This window comes from Lasioglossum baleicum, unplaced genomic scaffold (genome assembly GCF_051020765.1).
Source record: "Lasioglossum baleicum unplaced genomic scaffold, iyLasBale1 scaffold0350, whole genome shotgun sequence".
NCBI classification, from domain to species: domain Eukaryota; kingdom Metazoa; phylum Arthropoda; class Insecta; order Hymenoptera; family Halictidae; genus Lasioglossum; species Lasioglossum baleicum.
Window position 1 is genome coordinate 59,061 of NW_027469410.1, and position 11,812 is coordinate 70,872.

The window sequence follows — 11,812 nt, forward strand, 5'->3', positions numbered from 1 at the left end:
ACGTGCAAGAGGATGAATCCCGCAGGCTAGTCGAGTAAAAACACGTGCGAGAGGATGCATCCCGCAGGCTAGTCGAGCAAAAACACGTGCGAGAGGATGCATCCCGCAGGCTGGTCGAGCAAAAACACGTGCGAGAGGATGCATCCCGCAGGCTAGTCGAGTAAAAACACGTGCGGGAGGATGCATCCCGCAGGCTAGTCAAGTAAAAACACGTGCGAGAGGATGCATCCCGCAGGCTAGTCGAGCAAAAACACGTGCGAGAGGATGCATCCCGCAGGCTAGTCGAGTAAAAACACGTGCGAGAGGATGAATTCCGCAGGCTAGTCGAGTAAAAACACGTGCGAGAGGATGCATCCCGCAGGCTGGTCGAGCAAAAACACGTGCGAGAGGATGCATCCCGCAGGCTAGTCGAGCAAAAACACATGCGAGAGGATGCATCCCGCAGGCTAGTCGAGTAAAAACACGTGCGAGAGGATGCATCCTGCAGGCTAGTCGAGTAAAAACACGTGCGAGAGGATGCATCCCGCAGGCTAGTCGAGTAAAAACACGTGCGAGAGGATGCATCCCGCAGGCTAGTCGAGTAAAAACACGTGCGAGAGGATGCATCGCGCAGGCTAGTCGAGTAAAAACACGTGCGAGGTTTTGTGGGATGCGCATGCGCAGGTTTTTTGGGATGCGCATGCTCAGGTTTTTTGGGATGCGCATGGCTAGTCGAGCAAAAACACGTGCGAGAGGATGCATCCCGCAGGGTAGTCGAGTAAAAACACGTGCGAGAGGATGCATCCCGCAGGCTAGTCGAGTAAAAACACGTGCGAGAGGATGCATCCCGCAGGCTAGTCGAGCACAAACACGTGCGAGAGGATGCATCCCGCAGGCTAGTCGAGCAAATACACGTGCGAGAGGATGCATCCCGCAGGCTAGTCGAGCAAAAACACTTGCGAGATAATGCATCCCGCAGGCTAGTCGAGCAAAAACACGTGCGAGAGGATGTATCCCGCAGACTAGTCGAGTAAAAACACGTGCGAGAGGATGCTTCCCGCAGGCTAGTCGAGTAAAAACACGTGCGAGAGGATGCATCCCGCAGGCTAGTCGAGTAAAAACACGTGCGAGGTTTTGTGGGATGCGCATGCGCAGGTTTTGTGGGATGCGCATGCGCAGGTTTTTTGGGATGCGCATGGCTAGTCGAGCAAAAACACGTGCGAGAGGATGCATCCCGCAGGCTAGTCGAGCAAAAACACGTGCGAGAGGATGCATCCCGCAGGCTGGTCGAGTAAAAACACGTGCGAGAGGATGCATCCCGCAGGCTAGTCGAGCAAAAACACGTGCGAGAGGATGCATCCCGCAGGCTAGTCGAGTAAAAACACGTGCGAGAGGATGCACCCCGCAGGCTAGTCGAGTAAAAACACGTGCGAGAGGATGCATCCCGCAGGCTAGTCGAGCAAAAACACGTGCGAGGTTTTGTGGGATGCGCATGCGCAGGTTTTGTGGGATGCGCATGCGCAGGTTTTGTGGGATGCGCATGCGCAGGTTTTTTGGGATGCGCATGGCTAGTCGAGCAAAAACACGTGCGAGAGGATGCATCCCGCAGGCTAGTCGAGCAAAAACACGTGCGAGAGGATGCATCCCGCAGACTAGTCGAGTAAAAACACGTGCGAGAGGATGCTTCCCGCAGGCTAGTCGAGTAAAAACACGTGCGGGAGGATGCATCCCGCAGGCTAGTCGAGTAAAAACACGTGCGAGAGGATGCATCCCGCAGGCTAGTCGAGTAAAAACACGTGCAAGAGGATGCTTCCCGCAGGCTAGTCGAGTAAAAACACGTGCGAGAGGATGCTTCCCGCAGGCTAGTCGAGTAAAAACACGTGCGAAAGGATGCATCCCGCAGGCTAGTCGAGCACAAACACGTGCGAGGTTTTGTGGGATGCGCATGCGCAGGTTTTGTGGGATGCGCATGCGCAGATTTTTTGGGATGCGCATGCGCAGGTTTTTTGGGATGCGCATGGCTAGTCGAGCAAAAACACGTGCGAGAGGATGCATCCCGCAGGCTAGTCGAGTAAAAACACGTGCGAGACGATGCATCCCGCAGGCTAGTCGAGTAAAAACACGTGCGAGAGGATGCATCCCGCAGGCTAGTCGAGTAAAAACACGTGCGAGAGGATGCATCCCGCAGGCTAGTCGAGTAAAAACACGTGCGAGGTTTTGTGGGATGCGCATGCGCAGGTTTTTTGGGATGCGCATGCGCAGGTTTTTTGGGATGCGCATGGCTAGTCGAGCAAAAACACGTGCGAGAGGATGCATCCCGCAGGCTAGCCGAGCAAAAACACGTGCGAGAGGATGCATCCCGCAGGCTAGTCGAGTAAAAACACGTGCGAGGTTTTGTGGGATGCGCATGCGCAGGTTTTGTGGGATGCGCATGCGCAGGTTTCTTGGGATGCGCATGCGCAGGTTTTTTGGGATGCGCATGGCTAGTCGAGCAAAAACACGTGCGAGAGGATGCATCCCGCAGGGTAGTCGAGTAAAAACACGTGCGAGAGGATGCATCCCGCAGGCTAGTCGAGTAAAAACACGTGCGAGAGGATGCATCCCGCAGGCTAGTCGAGCAAAAACACGTGCGAGAGGATGCATCCCGCAGGCTAGTCGAGTAAAAACACGTGCGAGAGGATGCATCCCGCAGGCTAGTCGAGTAAAAACACGTGCGAGGTTTTGTGGGATGCGCATGCGCAGGTTTTGTGGGATGCGCATGCGCAGGTTTTTTGGGATGTGCATGTGCAGGTTTTTTGGGATGCGCATGGCTAGTCGAGCAAAAACACGTGCGAGAGGATGCATCCCGCAGGCTAGTCGAGTAAAAACACGTGCGAGAGGATGCATCCCGCACGCTATTCGAGTAAAAACACGTGCGAGGTTTTGTGGGATGCGCATGCGCAGGTTTTGTGGGATGCGCATGCGCAGGTTTTTTGGGATGCGCATGCGCAGGTTTTTTGGGATGCGCATGCGCAGGTTTTTTGGGATGCGCATGGCTAGTCGAGCAAAAACACGTGCGAGAGGATGCATCCATCAGGGTAGTAGAGTAAAAACACGTGCGAGAGGATGCATCCCGCAGGCTAGTCGAGCAAAAACACGTGCGAGAGGATGCATCCCGCAGGCTAGTCGAGCAAAAACACGTGCGAGAGGATGCATCCCGCAGGCTAGTCGAGTAAAAACACGTGCGGGAGGATGCATCCCGCAGGCTAGTCGAGTAAAAACACGTGCGAGAGGATGCATCCCGCAGGCTAGTCGAGCAAAAACACGTGCGAGAGGATGCATCCCGCAGGCTAGTCGAGTAAAAACACGTGCGAGAGGATGAATTCCGCAGGCTAGTCGAGTGAAAACACGTGCGAGAGGATGCATCCCGCAGGCTGGTCGAGCAAAAACACGTGCGAGAGGATGCATCCCGCAGGCTAGTCGAGCAAAAACACATGCGAGAGGATGCATCCCGCAGGCTAGTCGAGTAAAAACACGTGCGAGAGGATGCATCCTGCAGGCTAGTCGAGTAAAAACACGTGCGCGAGGATGCATCCCGCAGGCTAGTCGAGTAAAAACACGTGCGAGAGGATGCATCCCGCAGGCTAGTCGAGTAAAAACACGTGCGAGAGGATGCATCGCGCAGGCTAGTCGAGTAAAAACACGTGCGAGGTTTTGTGGGATGCGCATGCGCAGGTTTTTTGGGATGCGCATGCGCAGGTTTTTTGGGATGCGCATGGCTAGTCGAGCAAAAACACGTGCGAGAGGATGCATCCCGCAGACTAGTCGAGTAAAAACACGTGCGAGAGGATGCTTCCCGCAGGCTAGTCGAGTAAAAACACGTGCGAGAGGATGCATCCCGCAGGCTAGTCGAGTAAAAACACGTGCGAGGTTTTGTGGGATGCGCATGCGCAGGTTTTGTGGGATGCGCATGCGCAGGTTTTTTGGGATGCGCATGGCTAGTCGAGCAAAAACACGTGCGAGAGGATGCATCCCGCAGGCTAGTCGAGCAAAAACACGTGCGAGAGGATGCATCCCGCAGGCTGGTCGAGTAAAAACACGTGCGAGAGGATGCATCCCGCAGGCTAGTCGAGCAAAAACACGTGCGAGAGGATGCATCCCGCAGGCTAGTCGAGTAAAAACACGTGCGAGAGGATGCATCCCGCAGGCTAGTCGAGTAAAAACACGTGCGAGAGGATGCTTCCCGCAGGCTAGTCGAGTAAAAACACGTGCGGGAGGATGCATCCCGCAGGCTAGTCGAGTAAAAACACGTGCGAGAGGATGCATCCCGCAGGCTAGTCGAGTAAAAACACGTGCAAGAGGATGCTTCCCGCAGGCTAGTCGAGTAAAAACACGTGCGAGAGGATGCTTCCCGCAGGCTAGTCGAGTAAAAACACGTGCGAGAGGATGCATCCCGCAGGCTAGTCGAGTAAAAACACGTGCGAGAGGATGCTTCCCGCAGGCTAGTCGAGTAAAAACACGTGCGGGAGGATGCATCCCGCAGGCTAGTCGAGTAAAAACACGTGCGAGAGGATGCATCCCGCAGGCTAGTCGAGTAAAAACACGTGCAAGAGGATGCTTCCCGCAGGCTAGTCGAGTAAAAACACGTGCGAGAGGATGCTTCCCGCAGGCTAGTCGAGTAAAAACACGTGCAAGAGGATGCTTCCCGCAGGCTAGTCGAGTGAAAACACGTGCGAGAGGATGCATCCCGCAGGCTAGTCGAGTAAAAACACGTGCGAGAGGATGCGTCCCGCAGGCTAGTCGAGCAAAAACACGTGCGAGAGGATGCATCCCGCAGGCTAGTCGAGCAAAAACACGTGCGAGAGGATGCATCCCGCAGGCTAGTCGAGCAAAAACACGTCCGAGAGGATGCATCCCGCAGGCTAGTCGAGTAAAAACACGTGCGGGAGGATGCATCCCGCAGGCTAGTCGAGTAAAAACACGTGCGAGAGGATGCATCCCGCAGGCTAGTCGAGCAAAAACACGTGCGAGAGGATGCATCCCGCAGGCTAGTCGAGTAAAAACACGTGCGAGAGGATGAATTCCGCAGGCTAGTCGAGTAAAAACACGTGCGAGAGGATGCATCCCGCAAGCTGGTCGAGCAAAAACACGTGCGAGAGGATGCATCCCGCAGGCTAGTCGAGCAAAAACACGTGCGAGAGGATGCATCCCGCAGGCTAGTCGAGTAAAAACACGTGCGAGAGGATGCATCCTGCAGGCTAGTCGAGTAAAAACACGTGCGAGAGGATGCATCCCGCAGGCTAGTCGAGTAAAAACACGTGCGAGAGGATGCATCCCGCAGGCTAGTCGAGTAAAAACACGTGCGAGGTTTTGTGGGATGCGCATGCGCAGGTTTTTTGGGATGCGCATGGCTAGTCGAGCAAAAACACGTGCGAGAGGATGCATCCCGCAGGGTAGTCGAGTAAAAACACGTGCGAGAGGATGCATCCCGCAGGCTAGTCGAGCAAAAACACGTGCGAGAGGATGCATCCCGCAGACTAGTCGAGTAAAAACACGTGCGAGAGGATGCTTCCCGCAGGCTAGTCGAGTAAAAACACGTGCGAGAGGATGCATCCCGCAGGCTAGTCGAGTAAAAACACGTGCGAGAGGATGCATCCCGCAGGCTAGTCGAGTAAAAACACGTGCGAGAGGATGCATCCCGCAGGCTAGTCGAGTAAAAACACGTGCGAGGTTTTGTGGGATGCGCATGCGCAGGTTTTGTGGGATGCGCATGCGCAGGTTTTTTGGGATGCGCATGCCTAGTCGAGCAAAAACACGTGCGAGAGGATGCATCCCGCAGGCTAGTCGAGCAAAAACACGTGCGAGAGGATGCATCCCGCAGGCTAGTCGAGTAAAAACACGTGGGAGAGGATGCATCCCGCAGGCTAGTCGAGTAAAAACACGTGCGAGGTTTTGTGGGATGCGCATGCGCAGGTTTTGTGGGATGCGCATGCGCTGGTTTTTTGGGATGCGCATGCGCAGGTTTTTTGGGATGCGCATGGCTAGTCGAGCAAAAACACGTGCGAGAGGATGCATCCCGCAGGGTAGTCGAGTAAAAACACGTGCGAGAGGATGCATCCCGCAGGCTAGTCGAGTAAAAACACGTGCGAGAGGATGCATCCCGCAGGCTAGTCGAGCACAAACACGTGCGAGAGGATGCATCCCGCAGGCTAGTCGAGCAAATACACGTGCGAGAGGATGCATCCCGCAGGCTAGTCGAGCAAAAACACGTGCGAGATAATGCATCCCGCAGGCTAGTCGAGCAAAAACACGTGCGAGAGGATGCATCCCGCAGACTAGTCGAGTAAAAACACGTGCGAGAGGATGCATCCCGCAGGCTAGTCGAGCAAATACACGTGCGAGAGGATGCATCCCGCAGGCTAGTCGAGTAAAAACACGTGCGAGAGGATGCATCCCGCAGGCTATTCGAGTAAAAACACGTGCGAGAGGATGCATCCCGCAGGCTAGTCGAGTAAAAACACGTGCGAGAGGATGCATCCCGCAGGCTAGTCGAGTAAAAACACGTGCGAGAGGATGCATCCCGCAGGCTAGTCGAGTAAAAACACGTGCGAGGTTTTGTGGGATGCGCATGCGCAGGTTTTGTGGGATGCGCGTGCCTAATCGAGCAAAAACACGTGCGAGAGGATGCATCCCGCAGGCTAGTCGAGCAAAAACACGTGCGAGAGGATGCATCCCGCAGGCTAGTCGAGTAAAAACACGTGGAAGAGGATGCATCCCGCAGGCTAGTCGAGTAAAAACACGTGCGAGGTTTTGTGGGATGCGCATGCGCAGGTTTTGTGGGATGCGCATGCGCAGGTTTTTTGGGATGCGCGTGCGCAGGTTTTTTGGGATGCGTATGGCTAGTCGAGCAAAAACACGTGCGAGAGGATGCATCCCGCAGGCTAGTCGAGTAAAAACACGTGCGGGAGGATGCATCCCGCAGGCTAGTCGAGCAAAAACACGTGCGAGAGGATGCATCCCGCAGGCTAATCGAGTAAAAACACGTGCGAGGTTTTGTGGGATGCGCATGCGCAGGTTTTTTGGGATGCGAATGGCTAGTCGAGCAAAAACACGTGCGAGAGGATGCATCCCGCAGGCTAGTCGAGTAAAAACACGTGCGAGAGGATGCATCCTGCAGGCTAGTCGAGTAAAAACACGTGCGAGAGGATGCATCCCGCAGGCTAGTCGAGTAAAAACACGTGCGAGAGGATGCATCCCGCAGGCTAGTCGAGCAAAAACACGTGCGAGAGGATGCATCCCGCAGGCTAGTCGAGTAAAAACACGTGCGGGAGGATGCATCCCGCAGGCTAGTCGAGTAAAAACACGTGCGAGAGGATGCATCCCGCAGGCTAGTCGAGCAAAAACACGTGCGAGAGGATGCATCCCGCAGGCTAGTCGAGTAAAAACACGTGCGAGAGGATGAATTCCGCAGGCTAGTCGAGTGAAAACACGTGCGAGAGGATGCATCCCGCAGGCTGGTCGAGCAAAAACACGTGCGAGAGGATGCATCCCGCAGGCTAGTCGAGCAAAAACACATGCGAGAGGATGCATCCCGCAGGCTAGTCGAGTAAAAACACGTGCGAGAGGATGCATCCTGCAGGCTAGTCGAGTAAAAACACGTGCGCGAGGATGCATCCCGCAGGCTAGTCGAGTAAAAACACGTGCGAGAGGATGCATCCCGCAGGCTAGTCGAGTAAAAACACGTGCGAGAGGATGCATCGCGCAGGCTAGTCGAGTAAAAACACGTGCGAGGTTTTGTGGGATGCGCATGCGCAGGTTTTTTGGGATGCGCATGCGCAGGTTTTTTGGGATGCGCATGGCTAGTCGAGCAAAAACACGTGCGAGAGGATGCATCCCGCAGGGTAGTCGAGTAAAAACACGTGCGAGAGGATGCATCCCGCAGGCTAGTCGAGTAAAAACACGTGCGAGAGGATGCATCCCGCAGGCTAGTCGAGCAAAAACACGTGCGAGAGGATGCATCCCGCAGGCTAGTCGAGTAAAAACACGTGCGAGAGGATGAATTCCGCAGGCTAGTCGAGTGAAAACACGTGCGAGAGGATGCATCCCGCAGGCTGGTCGAGCAAAAACACGTGCGAGAGGATGCATCCCGCAGGCTAGTCGAGCAAAAACACATGCGAGAGGATGCATCCCGCAGGCTAGTCGAGTAAAAACACGTGCGAGAGGATGCATCCTGCAGGCTAGTCGAGTAAAAACACGTGCGCGAGGATGCATCCCGCAGGCTAGTCGAGTAAAAACACGTGCGAGAGGATGCATCCCGCAGGCTAGTCGAGTAAAAACACGTGCGAGAGGATGCATCGCGCAGGCTAGTCGAGTAAAAACACGTGCGAGGTTTTGTGGGATGCGCATGCGCAGGTTTTTTGGGATGCGCATGCGCAGGTTTTTTGGGATGCGCATGGCTAGTCGAGCAAAAACACGTGCGAGAGGATGCATCCCGCAGGGTAGTCGAGTAAAAACACGTGCGAGAGGATGCATCCCGCAGGCTAGTCGAGTAAAAACACGTGCGAGAGGATGCATCCCGCAGGCTAGTCGAGCACAAACACGTGCGAGAGGATGCATCCCGCAGGCTAGTCGAGCAAATACACGTGCGAGAGGATGCATCCCGCAGGCTAGTCGAGCAAAAACACTTGCGAGATAATGCATCCCGCAGGCTAGTCGAGCAAAAACACGTGCGAGAGGATGCATCCCGCAGACTAGTCGAGTAAAAACACGTGCGAGAGGATGCTTCCCGCAGGCTAGTCGAGTAAAAACACGTGCGAGAGGATGCATCCCGCAGGCTAGTCGAGTAAAAACACGTGCGAGGTTTTGTGGGATGCGCATGCGCAGGTTTTGTGGGATGCGCATGCGCAGGTTTTTTGGGATGCGCATGGCTAGTCGAGCAAAAACACGTGCGAGAGGATGCATCCCGCAGGCTAGTCGAGCAAAAACACGTGCGAGAGGATGCATCCCGCAGGCTGGTCGAGTAAAAACACGTGCGAGAGGATGCATCCCGCAGGCTAGTCGAGCAAAAACACGTGCGAGAGGATGCATCCCGCAGGCTAGTCGAGTAAAAACACGTGCGAGAGGATGCATCCCGCAGGCTAGTCGAGTAAAAACACGTGCGAGAGGATGCTTCCCGCAGGCTAGTCGAGTAAAAACACGTGCGGGAGGATGCATCCCGCAGGCTAGTCGAGTAAAAACACGTGCGAGAGGATGCATCCCGCAGGCTAGTCGAGTAAAAACACGTGCAAGAGGATGCTTCCCGCAGGCTAGTCGAGTAAAAACACGTGCGAGAGGATGCTTCCCGCAGGCTAGTCGAGTAAAAACACGTGCGAGAGGATGCATCCCGCAGGCTAGTCGAGCAAAAACACGTGCGAGAGGATGCATCCCGCAGGCTAGTCGAGTAAAAACACGTGCGAGAGGTTGCATCCCGCAGGCTAGTCGAGTAAAAACACGTGCAAGAGGATGCTTCCCGCAGGCTAGTCGAGTGAAAACACGTGCGAGAGGATGCATCCCGCAGGCTAGTCGAGTAAAAACACGTGCGAGAGGATGCGTCCCGCAGGCTAGTCGAGCAAAAACACGTGCGAGAGGATGCATCCCGCAGGCTAGTCGAGCAAAAACACGTGCGAGAGGATGCATCCCGCAGGCTAGTCGAGCAAAAACACGTGCGAGAGGATGCATCCCGCAGGCTAGTCGAGTAAAAACACGTGCGGGAGGATGCATCCCGCAGGCTAGTCGAGTAAAAACACGTGCGAGAGGATGCATCCCGCAGGCTAGTCGAGCAAAAACACGTGCGAGAGGATGCATCCCGCAGGCTAGTCGAGTAAAAACACGTGCGAGAGGATGAATTCCGCAGGCTAGTCGAGTAAAAACACGTGCGAGAGGATGCATCCCGCAAGCTGGTCGAGCAAAAACACGTGCGAGAGGATGCATCCCGCAGGCTAGTCGAGCAAAAACACGTGCGAGAGGATGCATCCCGCAGGCTAGTCGAGTAAAAACACGTGCGAGAGGATGCATCCTGCAGGCTAGTCGAGTAAAAACACGTGCGAGAGGATGCATCCCGCAGGCTAGTCGAGTAAAAACACGTGCGAGAGGATGCATCCCGCAGGCTAGTCGAGTAAAAACACGTGCGAGGTTTTGTGGGATGCGCATGCGCAGGTTTTTTGGGATGCGCATGGCTAGTCGAGCAAAAACACGTGCGAGAGGATGCATCCCGCAGGGTAGTCGAGTAAAAACACGTGCGAGAGGATGCATCCCGCAGGCTAGTCGAGCAAAAACACGTGCGAGAGGATGCATCCCGCAGACTAGTCGAGTAAAAACACGTGCGAGAGGATGCTTCCCGCAGGCTAGTCGAGTAAAAACACGTGCGAGAGGATGCATCCCGCAGGCTAGTCGAGTAAAAACACGTGCGAGAGGATGCATCCCGCAGGCTAGTCGAGTAAAAACACGTGCGAGAGGATGCATCCCGCAGGCTAGTCGAGTAAAAACACGTGCGAGGTTTTGTGGGATGCGCATGCGCAGGTTTTGTGGGATGCGCATGCGCAGGTTTTTTGGGATGCGCATGCCTAGTCGAGCAAAAACACGTGCGAGAGGATGCATCCCGCAGGCTAGTCGAGCAAAAACACGTGCGAGAGGATGCATCCCGCAGGCTAGTCGAGTAAAAACACGTGGGAGAGGATGCATCCCGCAGGCTAGTCGAGTAAAAACACGTGCGAGGTTTTGTGGGATGCGCATGCGCAGGTTTTGTGGGATGCGCATGCGCTGGTTTTTTGGGATGCGCATGCGCAGGTTTTTTGGGATGCGCATGGCTAGTCGAGCAAAAACACGTGCGAGAGGATGCATCCCGCAGGCTAGTCGAGTAAAAACACGTGCGAGAGGATGCATCCCGCAGGCTAGTCGAGTAAAAACACGTGCGAGAGGATGCATCCCGCAGGCTAGTCGAGCACAAACACGTGCGAGAGGATGCATCCCGCAGGCTAGTCGAGCAAATACACGTGCGAGAGGATGCATCCCGCAGGCTAGTCGAGCAAAAACACGTGCGAGATAATGCATCCCGCAGGCTAGTCGAGCAAAAACACGTGCGAGAGGATGCATCCCGCAGACTAGTCGAGTAAAAACACGTGCGAGAGGATGCATCCCGCAGGCTAGTCGAGCAAATACACGTGCGAGAGGATGCATCCCGCAGGCTAGTCGAGTAAAAACACGTGCGAGAGGATGCATCCCGCAGGCTAGTCGAGTAAAAACACGTGCGAGAGGATGCATCCCGCAGGCTAGTCGAGTAAAAACACGTGCGAGAGGATGCATCCCGCAGGCTAGTCGAGTAAAAACACGTGCGAGAGGATGCATCCCGCAGGCTAGTCGAGTAAAAACACGTGCGAGGTTTTGTGGGATGCGCATGCGCAGGTTTTGTGGGATGCGCATGCGCAGGTTTTTTGGGATGCGCATGCGCAGGTTTTTTGGGATGCGCATGCCTAATCGAGCAAAAACACGTGCGAGAGGATGCATCCCGCAGGCTAGTCGAGCAAAAACACGTGCGAGAGGATGCATCCCGCAGGCTAGTCGAGTAAAAACACGTGGAAGAGGATGCATCCCGCAGGCTAGTCGAGTAAAAACACGTGCGAGGTTTTGTGGGATGCGCATGCGCAGGTTTTGTGGGATGCGCATGCGCAGGTTTTTTGGGATGCGCGTGCGCAGGTTTTTTGGGATGCGTATGGCTAGTCGAGCAAAAACACGTGCGAGAGGATGCATCCCGCAGGCTAGTCGAGTAAAAACACGTGCGGGAGGATGCATCCCGCAGGCTAGTCGAGCAAAAACACGT